The sequence below is a fragment of the Amblyraja radiata genome, chromosome 8, assembly GCF_010909765.2.
Source record: "Amblyraja radiata isolate CabotCenter1 chromosome 8, sAmbRad1.1.pri, whole genome shotgun sequence".
In the NCBI taxonomy this organism is placed as follows: Eukaryota; Metazoa; Chordata; class Chondrichthyes; order Rajiformes; family Rajidae; genus Amblyraja; species Amblyraja radiata.
This window is the reverse complement of record NC_045963.1, coordinates 74,189,761-74,212,445: the sequence shown is the minus strand read 5'-3', so window position 1 is coordinate 74,212,445 and position 22,685 is coordinate 74,189,761. Positions and strand designations below refer to the sequence as shown.

The following is a 22,685-nucleotide window of genomic DNA, read 5'->3' as shown; positions in this document are numbered from 1 at the left end:
CCGAGAGAGAGAGATAGAGAGAGAGGAGAGAAAGATGGAGAGGGTGAGAGAGGAGAGCGATGGAGGGAGAGAGAGAGAGAGAGAGAGAGAGAGAGGTAAACAAACTTGAGAAGTTGCCATTTCACAATCTGTTCCTCTTCAAGGATATTTGCACCCAATAGACAATAGACAATAGACAATAGACAATAGGTGCAGGAGGAGGCCATTTGGCCCTTCGAGACCAGCACCGCCATTCAATGTGATCATGGCTGATCATCCCCAATCAGTACCCCGTTCCTGCCTTCTCCCCATATCCCCTGACCGCTATCTTTAAGAGCCCTATCTAGCTCTCTCTTGAAAGTATCCAGAGAACTGGCCTCCACCGCCCTCTGAGGCAGAGAATTCCACAGACTCACCACTCTCTGTGAGAAAAAGTGTTTCACCCAATGCGGTACTGGAGATAACACGCAGAAACGACATGCGTAGAAAAGAACTGCAGGTGCTGGTTTAAATCGAAGACAGACACAAAATGCTGGACAGGCAGCATCACTGGAGAGAAAGGAATGGGTGACATTTCGACTGTATCTGAAGAAGGGTCTCGACCCGAAACGTCACCCATTCCTTCTCTCCAGAGATGCTGCCTGTCCCGCTGAGTTACTCCAGCATTCTGTGTCTATCTTTAATGTAGAAACGACACGGATCAATGGCAGTGCTTGGAACATACAAACCGCACGTCTTTGGCATGTGGGAGGAAACCGGAGCACCCGGAGGAAACATAACACGGTCTCGGGGAGAGCGTGCAAACTACGCACAGACAGCTGCTGAGGTCAGGATCGAACCCGTGACTCTGGCGCTGTGAGGCAGCAACTCTACCGCTGCGCCACAATGCCGCCTTAAATTTAAAGTCAAAATCTTGCTCACTTTGTATTTCATTGTGATTGTGATTAATTTATTAGCCAAGTATGTAAAAACGTACAAGGAATTTGATTTGCCGTACAGTCATACCAAAAAAAGCAACAAGACACATCACTGCATAAAAATCAACGTAAATATCCACCACAGCGCACTGCGATGGAAGTCGGGGCAGTTGAACCATCTGCAGTGGGGGGGGTCGAACCTCCCGCAGCCGGCAATCGAAGCCCCTGCGGTCGGAGCTCCCGAAGTCGGTCCCTAACCAAGGGACCGCGAGCTCCGCGATGTTAAGTCCGCAGGCTCACGCGGTTGGAGCTCCCGAAGTCGATCCCCAGCAAAGGGACCTCCAGCTCCTCGATGTTGGGCCGCAGTGCCATATCCCCTGACTCCGCTATCTTTAAGAGCTCTATCTAACTCTCTCTTGAAAAACATCCAGTGAACTGGCCTCCACTGTGGCAGAGAATTCCACAGATTCACAACTCTCTGGGTGAAAAAGTTTTTCCTTATCTCAGTCCTAAATGGCCTGCCCCTTATTCTTAAACTGTGTGACCCCTGGTTCTGGACTCCCCCAACATGGGGAACATTTTTCCTGCATTTGCTGTCTGTACGGAGTTTGTACGTTCTCCCTGTGGCTGTGTGGATGTGCCACGGGTGCTCCGGTTTACCCCCACACTCCAAAGTTGCGCAGGTTTGTTGGATGGTGCTAGTGTACCGGGATCGCTGGTCGGCACTGACTCGGTGGGCCGAAGGGCCTGCTTCCGCGCTATGTGTCTAAAATCCATTAAAAAAAATAGTGCATGGCAGAAAGATGTGCAAGGTACACAAAATTGCTGGGGAAACTCAGCGGGTGCAGCAGCATCTATGGGGCGAAGGAAATAGGCGACGTTTCGGGCCGAAACCCTTCTTCAGACTTGCTTCGTTTAGTTTGGTTTAGAGATACAGCTCGGAAACACGGTCTCCGGCCCACCGAGTCCGCGCCGACCAGCGGTCCCCGCGCACCAACGCTATCCCACACACACATTTATACCAGGCCAATCAACCCACACACCTGTCCGCCTTTGGAGTGTGGGAGGAAACCCCAAAGAACTTGGAGAAAACCCACTCAGGTCTCGGGGAGAACGTACAAACTCCGTACAGACAAGCGCCCGTGGTCAGGATGGAACCCGGGTCTCTGCCGCTGTGAGGCAGCTACTCTACCGCTGCGCCACTGTGCTAGACATTGTTCCAGGGGTGTCAGAATGATCCTTCAATTATCCAGGCAAACTACTTGCAGGTCGACATAGTGAAAGGCAAACAAGAGATAATTATAATGGCAAATGACCTTCCCGTTTTCCCCGCATTTTGAACGAAGTTGAATCTATTGCCTTTGCCTTCAATTAGCATTCTCGTTACATGATTTGTGGCTTTAATGAAGTTCCAGCGTGCAAGACACTGCCAACATTTTTGACATTTCTTAATCGGGACGGAAGCCAAAAACAGAACAGGGAGACTGTTGTCGTTGATATCTTTCTTACTTGTTACTTCAGAGTTGTTGAGGGTGGGCAGAGAATGGGGACAGGATGTGACAAGGGTTTTTTTTACCCTTTACCTGAGAGAAGAGAAAGCAGTGCGTGCATTTTATAAGCTGCATTATTCAGAAACTCCTTCAAGAATTCAGTGATGCTTCACTTTAGTTTAGTTTAGTTCAGAGATACAGCGTGGAAACGGGCCCTTCGGCCCACCGAGTCTGTGCCGACCAGCGGTCCCCGCACACGAACGCTATCCTACACACACCAGTGACAATTTTACAATGTCTCTCTCCATTATAGACAATAGATAATAGGTGCAAGAGTAGGCCATTCGGCTATATTCAATGTGATCATGGCTGATCATCCCCAATCAGTACCCCCTGTTCCTGCCTTCTCCCCATATCCCCTGACACCGCTATCTTTAAGAGCCCTATCTAGCTCTCTCTTGAAAGTATCCAGAGAACCGGCCTCCACCGCCCTCTGAGGCAGAGAATTCCACAGACTTATGGCGTAGAAACAGGCCCTTCGGACCAACTTGCCCACACCGGCCAACATGTCCCAGCTACACCAGTCCCACCTGCCTGCGTTTCCTAAAGAATGAGGACATCTCCGTTGATCTAGTATGGAAAACCTCATCATGGGCCTACAAACCTGTACATCTTTTGGAGTTTGGGAAGAAACCAAAGATCCCAGAGAAAACCCACGCAGGTCACGGGGAGAACGTACAAACTCCGTACAGACAGCACCCGTAGTCGGGATCAAACCCGGGTCTCTGGCGCTGTGAGGCAGCAAATCTACCGCTGCACCACCCTGCCGCCCTTTGGATAATTGGTGAAACTGTTCAAAGAGCGAGCACACATCCGAATAGACGAATCGTCCTTTTCCGTGTTGAACGATGCCGCGTTGCCAAGTAAATGAACCCAACGTCACTTCATCTCCTGTGAGAGGTTCAGTTTTAGAGATACAGCGCGGAAACAGGCCCATCGGCCCACCGTGTCCGCGCCGACCAGCGATCCCCGCACGCCAATGCCACGCACGCTCGGGACAATTTACATTTATACCGAATCCAATTCACCTTCAAAGCTGCACGTCTTTGGAGTGTGGGATGGAACCGAAGATCCCGGAGAAAACCCACGCGGGTCACGGGGAGACCGTACAAACTCCGTACAGACTGCACCCGGATCGAACCCGGGTCTCTGGCGCTGCAAGCGCTGTAAGGCAGCAATTCTACCGCCGCGCCACCGCGGCCACCCTTTAAGGACGGAAGGAAAATTTTAAATAAACATGGTCATCTTTCTCTCCTATTTTTTTAATATAGGAAATGAGTGACTATCGCTGTTCCAACATCATCTGCAACCATGGAAACAGTGCCAAAGTACTGTAGACAGACAACATACTGTTTGAAAAGGGCAAAGCTAACAATGCTTCTGTCTCGCATTTCAAAACTGCTCTTCCCAGCCTTTCTTTACAACAGACGCATTTACAACGGCCGTTTACAACAGCCGCGGGCGGCGCTGACTTTCCATACCTTTAACATCGCGGAGGCCGGGGATCTCTCGCCTGCGTTGAATCTCCGCCCAGCTCGGCCTGTGGACTTCGGAAGCCGCGGTCTCCGGTAGGAAGCGGTCGATTCGGAGGCTCCGGGCCGCTGAAAGTGTTCGAGGGCCTGGACTGCGGAGGCCTCAATAGGCCCCAACCACGGGTGAACAAGAGGAAGATGACTGAACTTTGGTGCCTTCCCTCACAGTGGGAAACGTTGATTCTGCTGGGGGGGATGTTTTATGTTTCATGTTAAATTCTATAGTGTTGTGTTTATCCTATTTGTGTGCTGCATGGTAACTCAAATTTAACTGCACCAATTGGTGTATGTGACAATAAATGTCCTTTCACCGTATGATCAGCGAAGATAGACACAAAATGCTGGAGTAACTCAGCGGGACAGGCAGCATCTCTGGAGAGAAGGAATGGGTGACGTCTCGGGTCGAGACCCTTCTTCAGACTGATCACCTATATGGGGCGGCACGGTGGCACAGCGGGAGAGCTGCTGCCTCACAGCGGCAGAGACCCGGGTTCGATCCTGACCACGGTCCTGCTGTCTGTACGGAGTTTGCACGTTCTCCCCGTGACCTGCGTGGGTTTTCTCCGGGTGTTCCAATTCCCTCCCACACTCCAAAGACGTACAGGTTTGTAGGTTAATTGGCTTGGTATAAATGTAAATTGTCCCCGCTAGTGTGTGTATGAGAGCGTTAGTGTGCGGGGATCGCTGGTCGGCGCGGACTCGGTGGTCCGAAGGGCCTGTTTCCGCGCAGTATTCTCTAAACTAAACTAAACTAAACTAAAGATATCGGAGGTAGACACAAAATACTGGAGTAACTCAGCGGGACAGGCAGCATCTCTGGAGAGAAGGAATGGGTGACGTTTCGTGTCGAGACCCTTCTTCAGACTCGATTCAGAAGATATCGGATGTCTTTACATCACTAATGTTCAAATGGTTTAACTTAAAAAGCAGACACCTAGGACATGCAGACCATGCAGACAATGCAGTTGCCATGGCAACCACAGCACGGGACAAGTTTTTCCATTGAAGATCATTCTTAATTGACGGCATGCAGTCAGTTACTGACCCAAAGAGCTGAGGAAAGGGCCAGCAATCATCTTTGATTGTTCCTGATCTGTGTCAGGGAAGGTTACGTTTATTGAATTATTGTGAGCAAATTTGGGCCCCATATCATAGCAAAAGGATTTGAGTATAGGAGCAGGGAGGTTCTACTGCAGTTGTACAGGGTCTTGGTGAGACCACACCTGGAGTATTGCGTACAGTTTTGGTCTCCAAATCTGAGAAAAGACATTCTTGCCATAGAGGGAGTACAGAGAAGGTTCACCAGACTGATTCCTGGGATGGCAGGACTTTCATATGAAGAAAGACTGGATAGACTCGACTTGTACTCGCTAGAATTTAGAAGATTGAGGGGGGATCTTATAGAAACTTACAAAATTCTTAAGGGGTTGGACAGGCTAGATGCAGGAAGATTGTTCCCGATGTTGGGAAGTCGAGAACTAGGGGCCACAGTTTAAGGATAAGAGGGAAGTCTTTTAGGACCGAGATGAGAAAATCATTTTTTACACAGAGAGTGGTGAATCTGTGGAATTCCCTGCCACAGAAGGTAGTTGAGGCCAGTTCATTGGCTATATTTAAGAGGGAGTTAGATGTGGCCCTTGTGGATAAAGGGATCAGGGGGTATGGAGAGAAGGCAGGGATGGGATACTGAGTTGGATGATGAGCCATGATCATATTGAATGGCGGTGCAGGCTCGAAGGGCCGAATGGCCTACTCCTGCACCTATTTTCTATGTTTCTATATCTGAGGAAGGATGTGCTGGCTCTGGAGAGGGTCCAGAGGAGGTTTACTAGAATGATCCCAGGAGCGAGTGGGTTAACATACAATGAGCATTTGTCAGCTCTGGGGCCTGTACTCGCTGGAGATTAGAAGGATGAGGGGACACTTCATGGAGCAATACAGTGTGGAAACAGGCCCTTCGGCCCAACTTACCTACACCAGGCAACATGTCCCAGCTACTCTGGTCCCACCTTGCTTGCGTTTGGTCCATATCCTTTCAAACCTGTCCTATCCATGTACCTGTCAATAGTGAAAGGCCTGAATAGAGTGGATGTGGAGAGGATGTTTCCACTAGTGGGAGAGTCTATGACTAGAGGTCAGAGCCACAGAATTAAAGAATGTTCCTTTAGGAAGGAGATGAGGAGGAATTTATTTTGTCCCTCTGCTCCATATGGATGTGCACACTTCACTCTGACCCCCCCCCACCCCATCTCCATTCCTTTCTCTGGCTTCATAAGTCACACTCCTTATATCCTTATCTCACACTATTTGTCTTTTCATCTCTGGCCAACCAAGTATTTATCAGACACCCGCCTCCCCCCCCCCACGTGTATCCGCCTGATACTCGAATACTCGAATACCTAATCTACAAACCCAAACGCCTCTGGGGAGGCGTGGGAGGAAACCGGAGCGCCCGGAGAAAACGCACGCAGGTCACGGGGATAACGGGCAAACTCCGTAGTCCGGATGGAACCCGGGTCTCTGGCGCTGTGAGGCAGAAACTCTACCGCTGTGACACGGTGCCGCTTCTTAGTTTTGTTCATGTTAGTGCGTTGCTTCAGCAGACTTGGTTTGTTCCAGATCCAGTTCTGGTGCTGTCAGTGTCACAATTACAGTGCTGAATGTAACATTAATAAATATCCATTCATGCACAGCTTTTCAAATGAAATTTTAAAACAGCTTTAGTACTCCGAGTACACTCCGGAGCAGTCTTCATTAGCAAATGATTAACGTTGAACATAACTTTTCATATCAGTTAAAAAAGTTGTCACGATGGCGCAGCGGTAGAACTGCTGCCTCACAGCGCCAGTGACCCGGGTTCGTTCCTGACTACAGGTGCTGTCTGTACGGAGTTTGTACGTTCTCCCCGTGACCTGCGTGGGTTTTCTCCGGGTGTACCGGTTTCCTCCCACGCTCCAAAGACGTACAGATTTGTAGGTTAACGGGCTTGGTGTAAATGTAAGTTGTCCCAAATGTGTGTAGGATAGTGCAAGTGCACGGGGCAATCGCTGGTCGGCGCCATGGGCCGAAGGGCCTGTTTCCGCGCTGTATCTCTAAAACTAAACCAAATTAAGTTGGATCTTTATGATGGCGCAGCTAACTCTAAAACCACATCAAACTGCAAACATCACCGCCTGTGGAAGCCGCTTCTCTCTTACATCGCATTGTAGTGGAAAGAACTTAAATGTCGTTTTATACGCATTGTAAGATTGATCAATGTGAACCTTTCAAAAAATTTCAAAAAGTTCCAGCTCTTTAATGAAGCAAAAAATGGATCTCCTGGTTGTGTAATTGAATGTGCACCCATTATATGCCTCACATTTCAGGAAGAATTCAGTTCTGTAAAAGAAACTGAGTATGTTCGATATTAGGAATGAGACAATTTAACCAAATCATTCTTTGTCCTCACAAAAACATTCCAAGGAGTAAACACTTTCTTCATAGAAGAAAGTCAATTGTTTCGTTTAGTTTAGTTTACAGATACGTCGCGGAGACAGGCCCTTCGGCCCACCGAGTCCGCACCGACCAGCGATCCCCGCACACTAACGCTATCCTAGGGCCAATTTTCACATCAACCTGCAAACCTGTACGTCTTTGGGGTGTTGGAGGAAACTGGAGATCCCGGAGAAAACCCACGCAGGTCACGGGGAGAAGTGCAAACTCCGTACAGACAGCGCCCGTAGTTGGGATCGAACCCGCATCTCTGGCGCTGTAAGCACCGCAAGGCAGCAACTCTACCGCTGCGCCACCGAGACTTGGACAGTGCTCGATTTACACTAATCCTGTATTAATCCCAATTTTTACATTTCTCTACAATTTTATCAACTCCACCCGAATGTTACCACACGGCCTACACTCAGTTGGGACCATTGACAGTGTCCAATTAACTGCCCAAGCTGCACGTCTTTGGGATTTGGGAAGAAACCCAAATGGCGGAGGGAGTGGGCTCGGATAGACCTGGACATAGTGGATGTGGGAGAGCCTAGGACTAGAGGTCAAGGCGAATGTAGAATGGACCACTGTTAGCTGGGGGGGAAGGTGACAATGAGGCACATGTAATTAAGTGAAAGGATGTGCTGGCTCTGGAGAGGGTCCACAGGAAGTTTACAAGAATGATCCCAGCAATCAGTGGGTTAACGTTTGTCGGCACTGGGCCTGTACTCGCTAGAGTTTAGAAGAATGGGGGGGGGGGGGGGGGGGGGAACCTCATTGAAATGTACAGAATAATGAAAGGCTGGATAGAGTGGATGTGGAGAGGATGTTTCCACTAGTGGGAGAGTCCAGGCCCAGAGGTCATAGCCTCAGAATTAAAGGACGTTCTTCTTGGAAGGAAATGAGGAGAGATTTCTTTAGTCAGAGGGTGGTGAATCTGTGGAATTCTTTGCCACAGAAGGCTGTGGAGGCCAAGTCAGTGGGTATTTTTGAGGCAGTGGCAGATGGATTATTGATTAGTCAATCGGGTGTCAGAGGTTATGGGGAGAAGGCAGGAGAATGGGGTTAGGAGGGAGAGATAGATCAGCCATGATTGAATGGCGGAGTAGACTTGATGGGCCGAATGCCCTAATTCTATTACTATCACTAATGACATGACATGACTCGACGGGCCGAATGACCTAATTCTGCTCCTATTGCTTATGAAACAGCTACAGGGAGAACGTGCAAACTCCACACAGATAGTGGAGTAAGAAACGGTTAGACAGGCACATGTATAGGACAGGTTTGGAGGGATATGGACCATATGCGGGCAGGTGGGACTAGTGTAGCTGGGACATGATGGCCGGTGTGTGGGCAAGTTGGGCCGAAGGGCCTGATTCCACGCTGTATCATTCTATGACTCTATGACAGGTCGACAGGTCAGGATGGAACCCGCATTGAGAGTCAGCGGCTGTACATCTGCAGCGCATCGCTGCCCAAATAATGACCAGAGCAAGAATGTGGAGAGGAATAGGCTGTAATATGGCATCAGAACAAAGAATTGCAGATGCTGCTTTATACCAAAGATAGACACAAAGTGCTGGAGCAACTCAGCAGCTCAGGCAGCATCGCTGGGGAAAAGGGATGGGTGACATTTCAGATCGGGGCTCTGCTTCAGTCTGAAGAAGGGTCCCGGCCTGAAACGTCACCCACCCATGTTCTCCAGAGATGCTGCCTGACCCTCGGAGTTACTCCAGCATTTTGTGACAATGCTGTAATTATAGTGTTAAAGTCTCAAGTTTGGAGGGAAAATAACACAGGCAATAAAGTCTTCTGCCTCACAGCACCAGAGACAACTTCGATCCCGACCTGGGGCGCTGTCTGTGTGGAGTTTGCACGTCCTCCCCGTGACCTGCGTGGGTTTTCTCCGGGAGCTCCGGCTCCCGCCCACACTCCAAAGATGCACAGGTTTGTAGGTTAATTGGCTTGGCATAAGTGTGAATTGTCCCCGGTGTGTGTAGGATGGATGGTGTTGGTGTGCTGGGGGATCGCTGGTCGGCGCGGGCTCGGTGGGCCGAAGGGCCTGTTTCTGCACTGTATCTCGAAGCTAAACTGAACTGAACTCATCACATCAGGGGCAAGCTTTCTGCTCACGCAGCAGAGTGTTCATTTCACAAAACATAGCAGCTGGCATCTCTCTGCAAATCGACTCAATCGACACCTATTCATGTAGCTAGGATGAATGCTGCTTGCCTGTTTAATTCAATTGCATGAACTTGACTTTGTGCAAAACAGCAATGCCAAACGTTTGCGAATGTTCGGAAGGGAATTTCAGACCATCCCAGATGATTTCCCCCCCCCCGTAGTTCAATTTAAGTCCATCATTTGGAAGGGAACAGTGCCGCAGCGGTGGAATTACTGCCTCACAGCGCCAGAGACCCAGGTTCGATCCTGACCGTGGGTGCTGTCTGTACGGAGATACAGTGGATGTGCCTGGAGAAGGGTCTCGACCCATTCCTTCTCTCCAGATTGATGCTGCCTGTCCCGTTGTTACTCCAGCATTTTGTGTCTATGTTCGCGGTTGTGGAGAAGATGTTTCCACGAGTGGGAGAGTCTAGGACCAGAGGGCACAGCCTCAGAATAAAAGGATGTAGCTTTAGAAAGGAGACGAGGAGGAATTTCTTTCGCCAGAGGGCGGTGAATCTGTGGAATTCATTGCCACAGACGGCAGTGGAGGCCAAGTCATTGGGTATTTTTAATGCGGAGGTTGACAGGTTAAAGAGTCATAGAGTCATAGAGTGATACAGTGTGGAAACAGGCCCTTCGTCCCAGCATGCCCACACCAGCCAACAATGTCCCAGCTACACTAGTCCCACCTGCCTGCGCTTGGTCCATATCCCTCCAAACCTGTCCTATCCATGTACCTGTCCAACTGTTTCTTAAACGATAGGATAGTCCCAGCCTCAACTACCTCCTCTGGCAGCTTGTTCCATACACCCACCACCAAGCAAGGAACTCGCTATCAAAACATGGAGGGGACCGGGGGACACCATTTTTTGGCGGCCCCGGGCACATGCGCACACTCACACACACATGCGCGAGGCTTCGGAGGCTCAATCCAGCGCTAAATAATAATAATAATAATAATAATGGATGGGATTTATATAGCGCCTTTCTAATACTCAAGGCGCTTTACATCGCATTATTCATTCACTCCTCAGTCACACTCGGTGGTGGTAAGCTACTTCTGTAGCCACAGCTGCCCTGGGGCAGACTGACGGAAGCGTGGCTGCCAATCTGCGCCTACGGCCCCTCCGACCACCACCAATCACTCACACACATTCACACACATTCACACACAGGCAAAGGTGGGTGAAGTGCCTTGCCCAAAGACACAACGACAGTATGCACTCCAAGCGGGATTCGAACCGGCCACCTTCCGGTTGCCAGCCGAACACTTAGCCCATTGTGCCATCTGTCGTCCGATGGCGCAATGCAGCTCAACTCTGCCTGCCTCGCCGAGTTAACCTATTGCCTGCCTGGACTGGCGGGATACTAGCGCTGCTTCTCCACGCTGGCCATATTTCCCGCAAGTCCAGGCAGGGCCGAAGGTTAACCTGGCTGGGCAGGCGGAGTTGAGCTGGGATTAGCGCTGCTTCTCTGAGCTTGCTGTGGGCCTGGGGGTACAGCTCGTGTCTGACTCCCGACCTCTCTGGCCACCCGTGGGGGGGGCACTCGGGTGGGGACGGGACAGCGCCGGAGACCGGGATCGATCCTGGCTGCAGATGAGGCGCAGGTTTGTGCCACGTCTCCCTCCTCCAATCACCGCACTCTATCCTCAGTCCCACCCCCCCCCCTACTCCTCCCTCCTCCAATGATCACGCTGAATCATCATGTCCCGCCCCCATTGCCTGCTGACCGACGTCTCTCTCGTCCAATCGGCGCCCTCGATCAGCAGTCCCACCCCCACTGTCTTGTGGAAAGCGGAGATATCGCTGGGTTTTTAAATCCGGATTACAAAAACATGGGGGGGGGACGTGTCCCCTCTGTTCCCCCCCCCCCCCCCCGGGTTTTCCGCCCCTGCCCACCACTCTTTGTGTGAAAATGTTACCCCTCGGATACCTATTTAATTTTTTCCCCTTCACCTTGAACCTATGTCCTCTGGTCCTCGATTCCCCTACTCTGGGTAAAAAACTCTGTGCATCCACCCGATCTATTCCTCTCATGATTTTGTACACCTCTATAAGATCACCCCTCTTCATCCTGCGCTCCATGGAATAGAGACCCAGCCTACTCAACCTCTCCCTATAGCTCACACCCTCTAGTCCTGGCAACATCCTCGTATAACTTTTCTGAACCCTTTCAAGCTTGACGATATCCTTCCTATAACATGGTGCCCAGAACTGAACACAATATTCTAAATGCGGTCTCACCAACGTCTTATACAACTGCAACATGACCTCCCAACATCTATACTGAATGCACTGACTGATGAAGGCCAAAGTGCCAAAAGCCTTTTTGACCACCTTACCTACCTGCGACTCCACCTCGACAGGTTCTTAATGAGTACGGGTGTTCAAGGTTATGGGGAGAAGGCAGGAGAATGGGGTTGTCGGTAAAGATGACAATTATACACTTAATCTCCAGGCCTGGATAGAATGGATGCGGACAGGATGTTTCCACTAGTGGGAGAGTCTGGTACTAGAGGTCACAAACTCAGAGCAAAAGGACATTCTTGCCATAGAGGGAGTGCAGAGAAGGTTCACCAGACTGATTCCTGGGATGTCAAGACTTTCATATGAAGAAAGACTGGATAGACTCGGCTTGTACTCGCTAGAATTTAGAAGACTGAGGGGGGATCTTATAGAAATTCACAAAATTCTTAAGGGGTTGGACAGGCTAGATGCAGGAAGATTGTTCCCGATGTTGGGGAAGTCCAGAACAAGGGGGTCACAGTTTAAGGATAAGGGGGAAATCTTTTAGGACCGAGATGAGAAAAACATTTTTCACACAGGTGAATCTCTGGAATTCTCTGCCACAGAAGGTAGTTGAGGCCAGTTCATTGGCTATATTTAAGAGGGAGTTAGATGTGGCCCTTGTGGCTAAAGGGATCAGGGGGTATGGAGAGAAGGCAGGTACAGGATACTGAGTTGGATGATCAGCCATGATCATATTGAATGGCGGTGCAGGCTTGAAGGGCCGAATGGCCTACTCCTGCACCTAATTTCTATGTTTCTATGTTTCGGAAGGAGATGAGGAGGAATGCCTTTAGTCAGAGGGTTGTGAATCTGTGGAATCCACTGCCACAGAAGGCTGTGGAGGCCAAGTCAATGGATATTGTTTTGAGGCGGAGATAGATAGATTCTTGATTAGTGCGGGTGTCAGGGTTTATGGGGAGAAGGCAGGAGAATGGGGTTAGGAGGGAGAGATAGATCAGCCACGATTGAATGGCGGAGTAGGCTTGATGGGCCGAATGGCCTAATTCTGATCCTATCACTTACGTGCATGGGTGACATTTAAACTGGAGAAAGAGGAGGGAGATAATGTGACTTGACTACTCTGGCCCACTGGTGACGAATATCACACAGTTATGGCCCTGTGGCCTAAAGAGCAACGGTGGCCATGTTACACATATTTTAAGACAATATAATACCACAAAAGTGGAACTATTTCCCAGTAATATTATGGTCAAGGCGGACAAATCTACTGCCAAGTAACTTAGATACTTAACCAGGCACGGTGGTGCAGCGGTAGAGCTGCTGCCTTACAGCGCCAGAGACCCAAGTTCGATCCTGACTAAGGGTGCTGTCTGTACGGGGTTTCTACCTTCTCCCCGTGACCCGCGTGGGCTTCCTTCCGGGTGCTCCGGTTTCCTCCCACACTCCAAAGACGTACAAGTTTGCAGGCTAATTGGCTTCAGTAAAATTGTAAATTGTCCCTAGTGTGTGCAGGACAGCATTAGTGTGCGGGGATCGCTGGTCGGCGCCGACACGGTGGGCCGAAGGGCCTGTTCCGCGCTGTATCTCTAAACCGAACTAAACCAAACCAAGCTTTATTCAAAGGTGGACAAAAAATGCTGGAGAAACTCAGCGGGTGAGGCAGCATCTCGTGAGAGAAGGAATAGGCGACGTTTCGGGTCGAGACCCTTCTTCAGACTGAGAGTCAGGGGGAGGAGGAGGCACAGAGATAAGGAAGCGTAAGATGTGAAAACGAGACATCAAAGGAGATGTGGCTCAAGGAAAATGTAGGACAGATCATTGTTAGGTCGGAGAAGGGTAGAGAGATAACATTTAATCAAGGGGACAGTCAGACTGGTCAATAGACAATAGACAAGAGGTGCAGGAGGAGGCCATTTGGCCCATCGAGCTAGCACCGCCATTCAATGTGATCATGGCTGATCATCCCCAATCAGTACCCCGTTTCTGCCTTCTCCCCATATCCCCTGACTCCTCTATCTTTGAGAGCCGTATCCAGCTCTCTCGAAAGCATCCAGAGAACCTGCCTCCACCGCCCCCTGAGGCAGAGAATTCCACACTCACCACTCTCTGTGAGAAAAAGTGTTTGCTCATCTCCATTCTAGTCGGAGAACTAGGAAGGGGGGGGGCGGGATGGAGAGAGAGGGGGAAAGAAAGGGTTTCCGCTGAGTCACTCCGGCATTTTGTGTCTAACTTAGAAACATAGAAAATAGGTGCAGGAGTAGGCCATTCGGCCCTTCGAGCCTCCACCGCCATTCAATATGATCATGGCTGATCATCCAACTCAGTATCCTGTACCTGCCTTCTCTCCATACCCCCTGATCCCTTTAGCCACAAGGGCCACATCTAACTCCCTCTTAAATATAGCCAATGAACTGGCCTCAACTACCTTCTGTGGCAGAGGGTTTCCAGAGATTTACCACTTTTACCAAGAAATGGGGGGATGTTTCGGGTCAATTCTGAAGAAGGGTCCCGACCCGAAACGTCACCCATCCCTTCTCCCCAGAGGCGCTGCCTGACCCGCTGAGTTACTCCAGCATTTCGTGCCTATCTTCAGTCTATTTGTGATGCCACTTTCATGGAACCACACACCCGTACTCCTCGATCCATTGAATAACTTGAATAACGCGTTGAATTGAGTTGAAACGAAAATTCCACCTCGGGGATAAAAACGGTGCTATGTTTAATCGGCTGCTAAGCTTGAGGGATATTAATAGCTCCACACATCCTCCACAGCTGATTAGCTTCTGCAAAGTACCGTCATGCCGTGGGTAGACGCCACTCCAAGCGATGCCCACACACGCCTATTCAATCTTGGCGACTATAAATGGAAGTGCGTGTGGAGGGAGTTGAAGGCTGCCGAGACAAAATCAATTGCACATTTCGCAAGGGGTTGCATTTAAATGCACAAAGCATGAGTTGTGTTGCTGGAAGCTGCACTTGGCCAGCGAGCTACCTAGCAACTAGACAAGTTCAAAAAGGAACTGCAAATGCTGGAAAATCGAAGGTAGACAAAAGTGCTGGAGAAACTCAGCGGGTGCGGCAGCATCTATGGAGCGGAGGAAATAGGCAACGTTTCGTGCCGAAACGTTGCCTATTTCCTTCGCTCCATAGATGCTGCCGCACCCGCTGAGTTTCTCCAGCACTTTTGTGGTACGAAGCATGCTTGTTTTTTTTTTAAATGGGGTGATGTCTGTCGTGGATTTGTGTGCAAGGCAAGTCTAGCTGGGGCAGGCTAGACTCGCATCATTTAGTTTAGTACAGTTTAGAGATACAGTGCGGAAACAGACCCTTCGGCCCACAGAGATCCCCGCACAATAACGCTTTCCTACTTACACACACTGGGGACAATTTATCATTTATACCAAGCCAGGTAGCCTACAAACCTGCACGTCTATGGATTGTGTGGGAGGGGGGGGGGGGGAAACCGAAGATCTCGGAGATCCCGAAGATCCCGTGCACTTGCACTATCCTACACACATTCGGGACAACTTACATTTATACCAAGCCCGTTAACCTACAAATCTGTACGTCTTTGGAGCGTGGGAGGAAACCGGATCACCTGGCGAAAACCCACGCAGGTCACGGGGAGAACGTACAAACTCCGTACAGACAAGCGCCCGTAGTCGGGATCGAACCCGGGTCTCTGGTGCTGTGAGGCAGCTACTCTACCGCAGGGAGCGACTGGAGAAACTCAGCGGGTGAGGCAGCGTCTATGGAGCGAAGGTATAGGTGACGTTTCGGGACGAGACCCTTCTTCAGACTGATGCTGTCGCTTTGATGCTGCCTCACCCGCTGAGTTCCTCCAGCATTTTTGTCTACCTTCGATTTTTCCAGCATCTGCAGCTTCTTTCTTAAGCAGGTTTTTTTAATGGGGAATGTCATTAGAGGTCAAACCGAGGATGAATGATCATCACAAACGACAACGTCATTTGGGACGGCAATGCGTAATTATTTTTTATTTATTTCAGCCTCGACGACAAGCGACCAACACAAAGCTAATTTGGGACGTTCCCTGTGTAATCCAGCAGCCAGGTCTGGGTGCGCGAGGTTGGAGTCGGAGTTGTATTCGAGGTGCACGCTCTCTTTCCCCAACATGGCGCGCAAGGCGAAGAAGGAGGCTGCCCCTGCCAAGACGGAAGCTAAAGTCAAAGCCTTGAAGGCTACGAAGGCTGTTTTAAAAGGTGTTCACAGTCACAGGCAGAAGAAAATCAGGACAACACCTACCTTCAGGAGACCAGACACCCAGACTGAGAAGACAACCCAAGTATCCCAGAAAGAGTGCTCCCAGGAGGAATAAGTTGGACCATTATGCTATCATTAAATTCCCTCTCACCACGGAGTCTGCTATGAAGAAAATTGAAAACAACAGTACGTTGGTTTTCATTGTTGATATAAAAGCTAACAAGCACCAAATCAAACAGGCTGTTAAGAAACTTTATGATATTGATGTAGCTAAAGTCAACACTCTTATCAGGCCTGATGGTGAGAAGAAAGCCTCCGTCCGTCTTGCTCCAGACTATGATGCATTGGATGTGGCTAATAAGATTGGCATCATCTAAACTGGTTTCAAGAAGAACTGTATAAATATAATAAAAAATGTTGAATTTAAAAAAAAAAAAAAAAAAAAAAAGTATTCGAGGGCTAAAGAAGGGTTGAAGATGTAAGTGGACTGAGTTTTTTTTATGACACTCCGGCTTTAACTCTCCTTTCCACTCCCACTCTGATCTGTTTCTCGTTTAGTTTAGTTTATTGTCACGTGTACCGAGGTACAGCGAAAAGCTTTTTTGTTGCGTGCTATCCAGTCAGCGGAAAGACAATGCATGATTACCATCAAGCCGTCCAGAGGGTACAGAGATAAAATAACGACTGGACAGCATGCAGACGAGTACACCTGCCGGGATGAGGCGGAGCAGCTGACAGTGTGGTGTGGAGAAAATAACCTGCTCCTCAACACCTTAAAGACAAAGGAAATAATAATAGACTTCAGGAAGAATAAAACGGACATGGTACCATTAATTATCAGGGGGGACTGTGTGGAGAAGGTGGCGGATTTCCGCTTCCTGGGAATCCACATTGAGGAGGACCTGACGTGGAGCGTGAACACCTCTGCGCTGCTGAAAAAGGTCCAGCAGAGACTGCACTTCCTGAGGGTGCTCAGGAAGAATAACATCACTCAGAGACTGCTGCTGTCCTTTTATCGGTGCTCCATTGAGAGCATCCTAACATACTGTGTATGCGTGTGGTACACCAGCTGCACAGCGGCTCAGAGGAAAGCGCTCCAGAGGGCCATTGACAACGCCCAGAGGATTGTCGGCGGCCCTCTCCTTACCTTGGAGGACTTACACAGTTCCCGCTGCATCAAAAAATCCCAGAGTATTATAAAGGACATTTCCCACCCCGGACACTCCCTGTTTGAACTGTTGCCGTCAGGCAGACGGTACAGATCTACAAGGACAAGGACAAACAGACTTAAAAACAGTTTTTACCCCACTGCTATAAAGGCACTAAATGTAGCCGCCAAGGAACGCAGGGGCGATACATACTAAGGGACTGTGGTTGGTACACTGTGAAATCGACAGAAGGATGTAGGGCTGGGTGTTTATGCGTGCTATTTTCATGATATTTATTTTAGTTGTTTATCTTTTTTTTTAAATATTTTACCTTGTATGTATCGTTAGCTTTTAGAAATGTTTGAATGGTGCACTGACTGGCTGACATTTTTAAATTTTGTTGTACATGGTTCATGTTACAATGACAATAAAGAAACTATTCTATTCTATTCTATTCAGTAAGGAAGCACAGTGGCGCAGCGGTAGAGTTGCTGCCTCACAGCGCCAGAGACCCGGGTTCGATCCTGACCACGGGTGCCGTCTGTACGGAGTTTGTACGTTCTCCCCGTGACCCGTATGGGTTTTCTCCAAGATCTTCAGTTTCCTCCCACACTCTAATGTCGTACAGGTATTTTAGGATAATTGGTTTGATATCAATGTAAAAACTGTCCCTGGCATGTGTAGGGAAGTGTTAATGTGCGGGGATCGCTGGTCGGTGCGGATTCGGTGGGCCAAAGGGCCTGTTTCTGCACTGTATCTCTAAACTAAACTAAACTAAACTAAACTAAACTGCACCCTGACTTTTTGGAAGCCGCATCTATGGACTCATTTTTCGGCCCGAAACGTTGCCTATTTTTTTGGCTCCATAGGTGCTGCTGCACCCACAGAGTTTCTCCAGCACTTTTGTCTACCTTCGATTTTCCAGCATCTGCAGTTCCTTCTCAAACAGGTTTGGGGGGATATGGGCCAAACACAGGCAGGTGGGACTAGTGTAGCTGGGACATGTTGGCCGGTGTGGGCAAGTAGGGCCGAAGGGCCTGTTTCCACACTGTATCACTCTGTGACTCTATGATTCTAAACTAATCTGAACTGAAAATAAAATAAGCCAAATTCACGGTGGCGCAGCGGTAGAGTTGCTGCCTTACAGCGAATGCAGCGTCAGAGACCTGGGTAAGATCCCAACTACGGGTGCTGTCTGTACGGAGTTTGTACGTTCTCCCTGTGAGCTGCGTGGGTTTTCTCCGAGACCTTCGGTTTCCTCCCGCACTCCAAAGAAGTGCAGGTTTGTAGGTTTATTGGCTTTGTATAAATGTAAAAAGAATTGTCCCTAGTGGGTGTGGGATAGTGTTAATGTGCGGGGATCGCTGGTCGACGCGGACCCGGTGGGCCGAAGGGCCTGTTTCGGCGCTGTTTCTCTAAACTAAACGAAACCAAATACTGGTCCCAGTTGTGTTTGGCCAGAAAGTATTATTCCCGTGCCTTTAGCTGGAGTTTGGGAGCTACACGTGTATGTCTTTGCTCACATCAAAAAGTGAAATAAAAATCAGCTCCAGCCAGCCATACTGTTAATGAACTCTGAACACGTTTCAACTGAGAAGTCACAAACAAATTGAAGCTTAGGAAATGAATCAATATCTTAGCTTCTGTAACACGATGTGTTTAATTAAGTGTGGTGAGGCCACTTGTAATTTTCGATGTGCAATTTTTTCTGAGGATTGACACTGCCTGGATACGCACGCGTATGCCTAATTTAAACGTAATCCAATATGGTAAATGGATTGAGTAAATCATAAGTTGCTCTCAAAGGGAATAATATTGTTTGAAATTTCTTAGCAATATGTTACGTGATCCTGGATTTTTAAGGCATCTGAAGAAGGGTCTCGACCCGAAACGTCACCCATTCCTTCTCTCCAGAGATGCTGCCTTTCCCGCTGAGTTACTCCAGCGTTTTGTGTCTATCTTCGGATTTTACTTCGGAGTCACGTGAGTGACTACGTGAAGAACCCCGCCAGGACGCATGCGTGTCATATCGCTACACGCATTGCGAAACGTCAGACGCGGTGGAAGGACGTTCCCCCGCGGTGGCAGTTTAAAAAGCCGCTAATTGCAGGTAAGCGTTTAGTCTGCGGTCTTTTTTGTTCCCATTTTCCAACTACAGGTAGGAAAATGGAGAAAACAAAGAAGACAAGGGCTGCGACAAAGCTGGTGAGGGAGGACCGCGGAGCGGCGGGCAGCCAGCACAGCAGCCGACGGCACTTGGATCACCCGTAGTGGGATCAGCTGTGCCCGATGTCGCCTCCGCGCTGGCCAAATCCACGCGGCAGGGCGGCAAGGCTAGACACAAAACCAACAAGGTCGTGGACTCAGAGGAGTCCGACTTTGAACCACCGCGGGCGGCCAGCGACCGAGAGCGCTGGACCCGAATGGAGCGGTGTGTGGAGCATTTGCTCCAACGTGACAGACTCCGGGAGATGGAGTCGGGTCACTGTGGGCCCTATGATAAACCCACAGCAGTACCTTTTCAAGGGCTGCACAGTGCTTTCTACCTCATCGGAGGGGAGCACTGCGGGTCAGTTACTGGGCTGACCTGGAAGAGGGGTCCGCAGAAGAAAAGACAAGTGTGCATGGGGTGCGGGAAAAAGAGAACTTACTGGACATGGTGGCCAATTTTATATAGCCGTAACAGACTGGACAAAGTCTGGAGCCAAAGCTTGCTGCCAGTATAGACTACATGTCTCTAAACCAGGTACAAGAGCAGGCTGTACTGGACACCACAGGAAGACACCTGGCACCGGGCAATTGCATATCTCTGAACGTTCCAATAGTTAACAACTGTATATGGAAACACATTGGAACAGGAGTCAGGAGTATGGATGTAAAATTGCAAAAAGCTACTGAAATTACTGACCGCAGGGATAACAGCATTTGCCCGTACAGTGGACGACAGGGAAATGTCCCAGGATCAACAAGATGCACTGGCACTATTCTGCAACACCCAGCATGAAATAAATAACATCAGGAAAAGTGCCATTCAACCCACACTGAACCCAAAATTTGCGGGACTGTGCAAACCTGGGACCGCAAAACCACCCATACTCTTGTTCGGAGGCAACCTATCGAAGCAGGTAAAAGAGCTCGATGAGGAAGCCAAAACCTTGGGATTAATAAAAGGAACACCAACAAAAACCCACTACAGCCAAAGACAGCATCCCTTACGCACCCACCAGCAGAACTGGTGAAAGCTCGAAGGCACGGTATTTCAAACATGAGTCTTTTTTAGGCCATGGCCCAGGCCGGCCTTCTTGGAAGATGCGGGGAACCCCAATGCCAACCAAACCGAAAAACCAGACACCAGCGCAACAACAACAGCGGAAGAAACTACAAAAGAAGTAAACCTGCCACTGGTAACAATGGAGGTAGGTGGGTCTGGTTCCCTAAAAAATATGGAGAGCATGGAGGTTGGGGGGAGACTACACTGGTTTTTGAATGCATGGAGCATATTAACAACCGATACTTACATCTTAAGCAGTATCCAGGGATATACAATAGAGTTTATACACAAGTACAGCCCTCCAGTTCAACATATACCGAACCGAGTGTTCGTGCTCTCTGATAAAGGAAAATCAGAGGCACAAGCTGAACTGGAGCGGCTTTACATAAAAGGTGTAATTGAGATAACTACAACACGAACCAATAGAATTCGTGTCCAATATTTTTACCAAAATCAAAAAAGATGGTGGTTGTCGCATCATCATCGATCTAACAAAATTAAATACATTTGTACAATATATTCACTTTAAAATGGAAACCTTTGTTACTGCTAAACAATTAATTTCCAAAGGTTACTTCATGGCCAGCATCGATTTAAAAGATGCTTACTATTCAGTGCCTGTACGAGGTGACCACAGATGTTACTTAAAATTCAACTGGATGGGACAACAGTGGCAGTATAAAGCACTGCCAAATGGTCTATCATCAGCCCCCAGGCTGTTCACAAACATTTTTAAACCAGCCCTAGGATTTCTACGTAAACGTAAACACATGGTTATGGCATATTTAGATGGCATACCCACTGTGGGCAAAGCTTTGGAATTGGCCATACAAAATGTAACGGCCACAAAACAGCTATTTGAAAAACTGGGATTTATCATCCATCCAGTTAAATCTAAACTAACGCCGTCCACCACTATGGACTATTTGGGGTTCACCATTGACTCAGCTCACATGACGGTGACACTACTTAAGGGAAAGGCTAGAGATTTAATAGAGGCTTGCAATAACCTCATTGACATCAGAAAACCATCCATCAGATTGGTAGCAAAAGTAATTGGTAAAATAGTGGCTGCTTTCCCAGCCACACAATTTGGACCTCCACATTACCAAAACTTACAGAGAGCAAAAATACAAGCACTCAAAATTAATGCAGGTCACTTTGACAGACCTATGAGACTACCAATCCAAGCCAAAACTGAACTAATATGGTGGATAGACAACATCTGGCTTTGTTCAAACACAATCATTGTCAGTAACCCTTCCATGGTACTACAATCTGATGCCAGTGCACTTAGGTGGGGAGCCACCAATACCATCACCAGCTGTGGAGGGAGATGGACTGCACAGGAGGCATCTTTCTTACTCACACTGGGCATAAGCTACTTGGAAATGTTGGGTGCATTCCATGGCCTAAAGTCATATTGTACTGGGTCATATCACCAGCATGTCCGACTACAAATAGACAATACCATGCCATAAATATTTGAACCTATTCATTTGTAGAGTTTAAAAACACCACTTCTACAACCGGGACTAACGAACGGAACAGCGAACATGATCTCGGCGGCCCAAAGACAATCGACTAAAACACAGTATCTGGTCTACATCAGGAAGTGGGAAATGTACTGCCATAAAAACAACATCACCAACAGAAACATGAACATCCCGTCTGTTCTGGAATATCTGGCGGGCCTCCACTATGATGAGGGGCTCAGTTACAGTGCCATCAACAGCGCCAGAAGTGCCCTGTCGGCTTACCTATGGCAAGGGACAGAGCGTTACTCTGTAGGGACTCACCCACTGGTAACAAAGCTCATGAGGGGAATTTTTAATACTAATCCCCCAAAAACCAGGTACTCCCAAATTTGGGATGTAAGCATTGTCCTGAAGACGCTCAGGAACTGGTCTCCAGCATCAGCTCTGTCTCTACACAGACTGACTTTAAAAACAGTCATGTTAATGGCATTGGTCACGGCACAGAGGGTACAGTCACTGCATAAACTCCGACTGGACAACATGACTTCCTCACCTGACAATATTACGTTCCACATCTACGAGCTAGTAAAGCAGAACAGACAGGGATCAGCAGGCCTCAATATACTATTCAGGTCATACCCTACAGATGACCATCTCTGTATAGTTAGACACCTGTCATTATACATAGAGAAAACAA

The 22,685-nt window shown here is 48.8% G+C and overlaps 1 protein-coding gene and 1 pseudogene across 1 annotated transcript in view; one reads left to right on the top strand and one right to left on the bottom strand.

Annotated features, from left to right (window-relative positions):
• The window catches only part of plcb1 (phospholipase C beta 1), a gene marked incomplete at its 5' end in the record, with an annotated part of 446,201 nt that overhangs the window by 273,833 nt on the left and 149,683 nt on the right, over positions 1 to 22,685 (bottom strand). The gene's annotated exons all lie outside the window — the stretch shown is intronic.
• Positions 15,985 to 16,539, top strand: LOC116976389 (annotated as a pseudogene).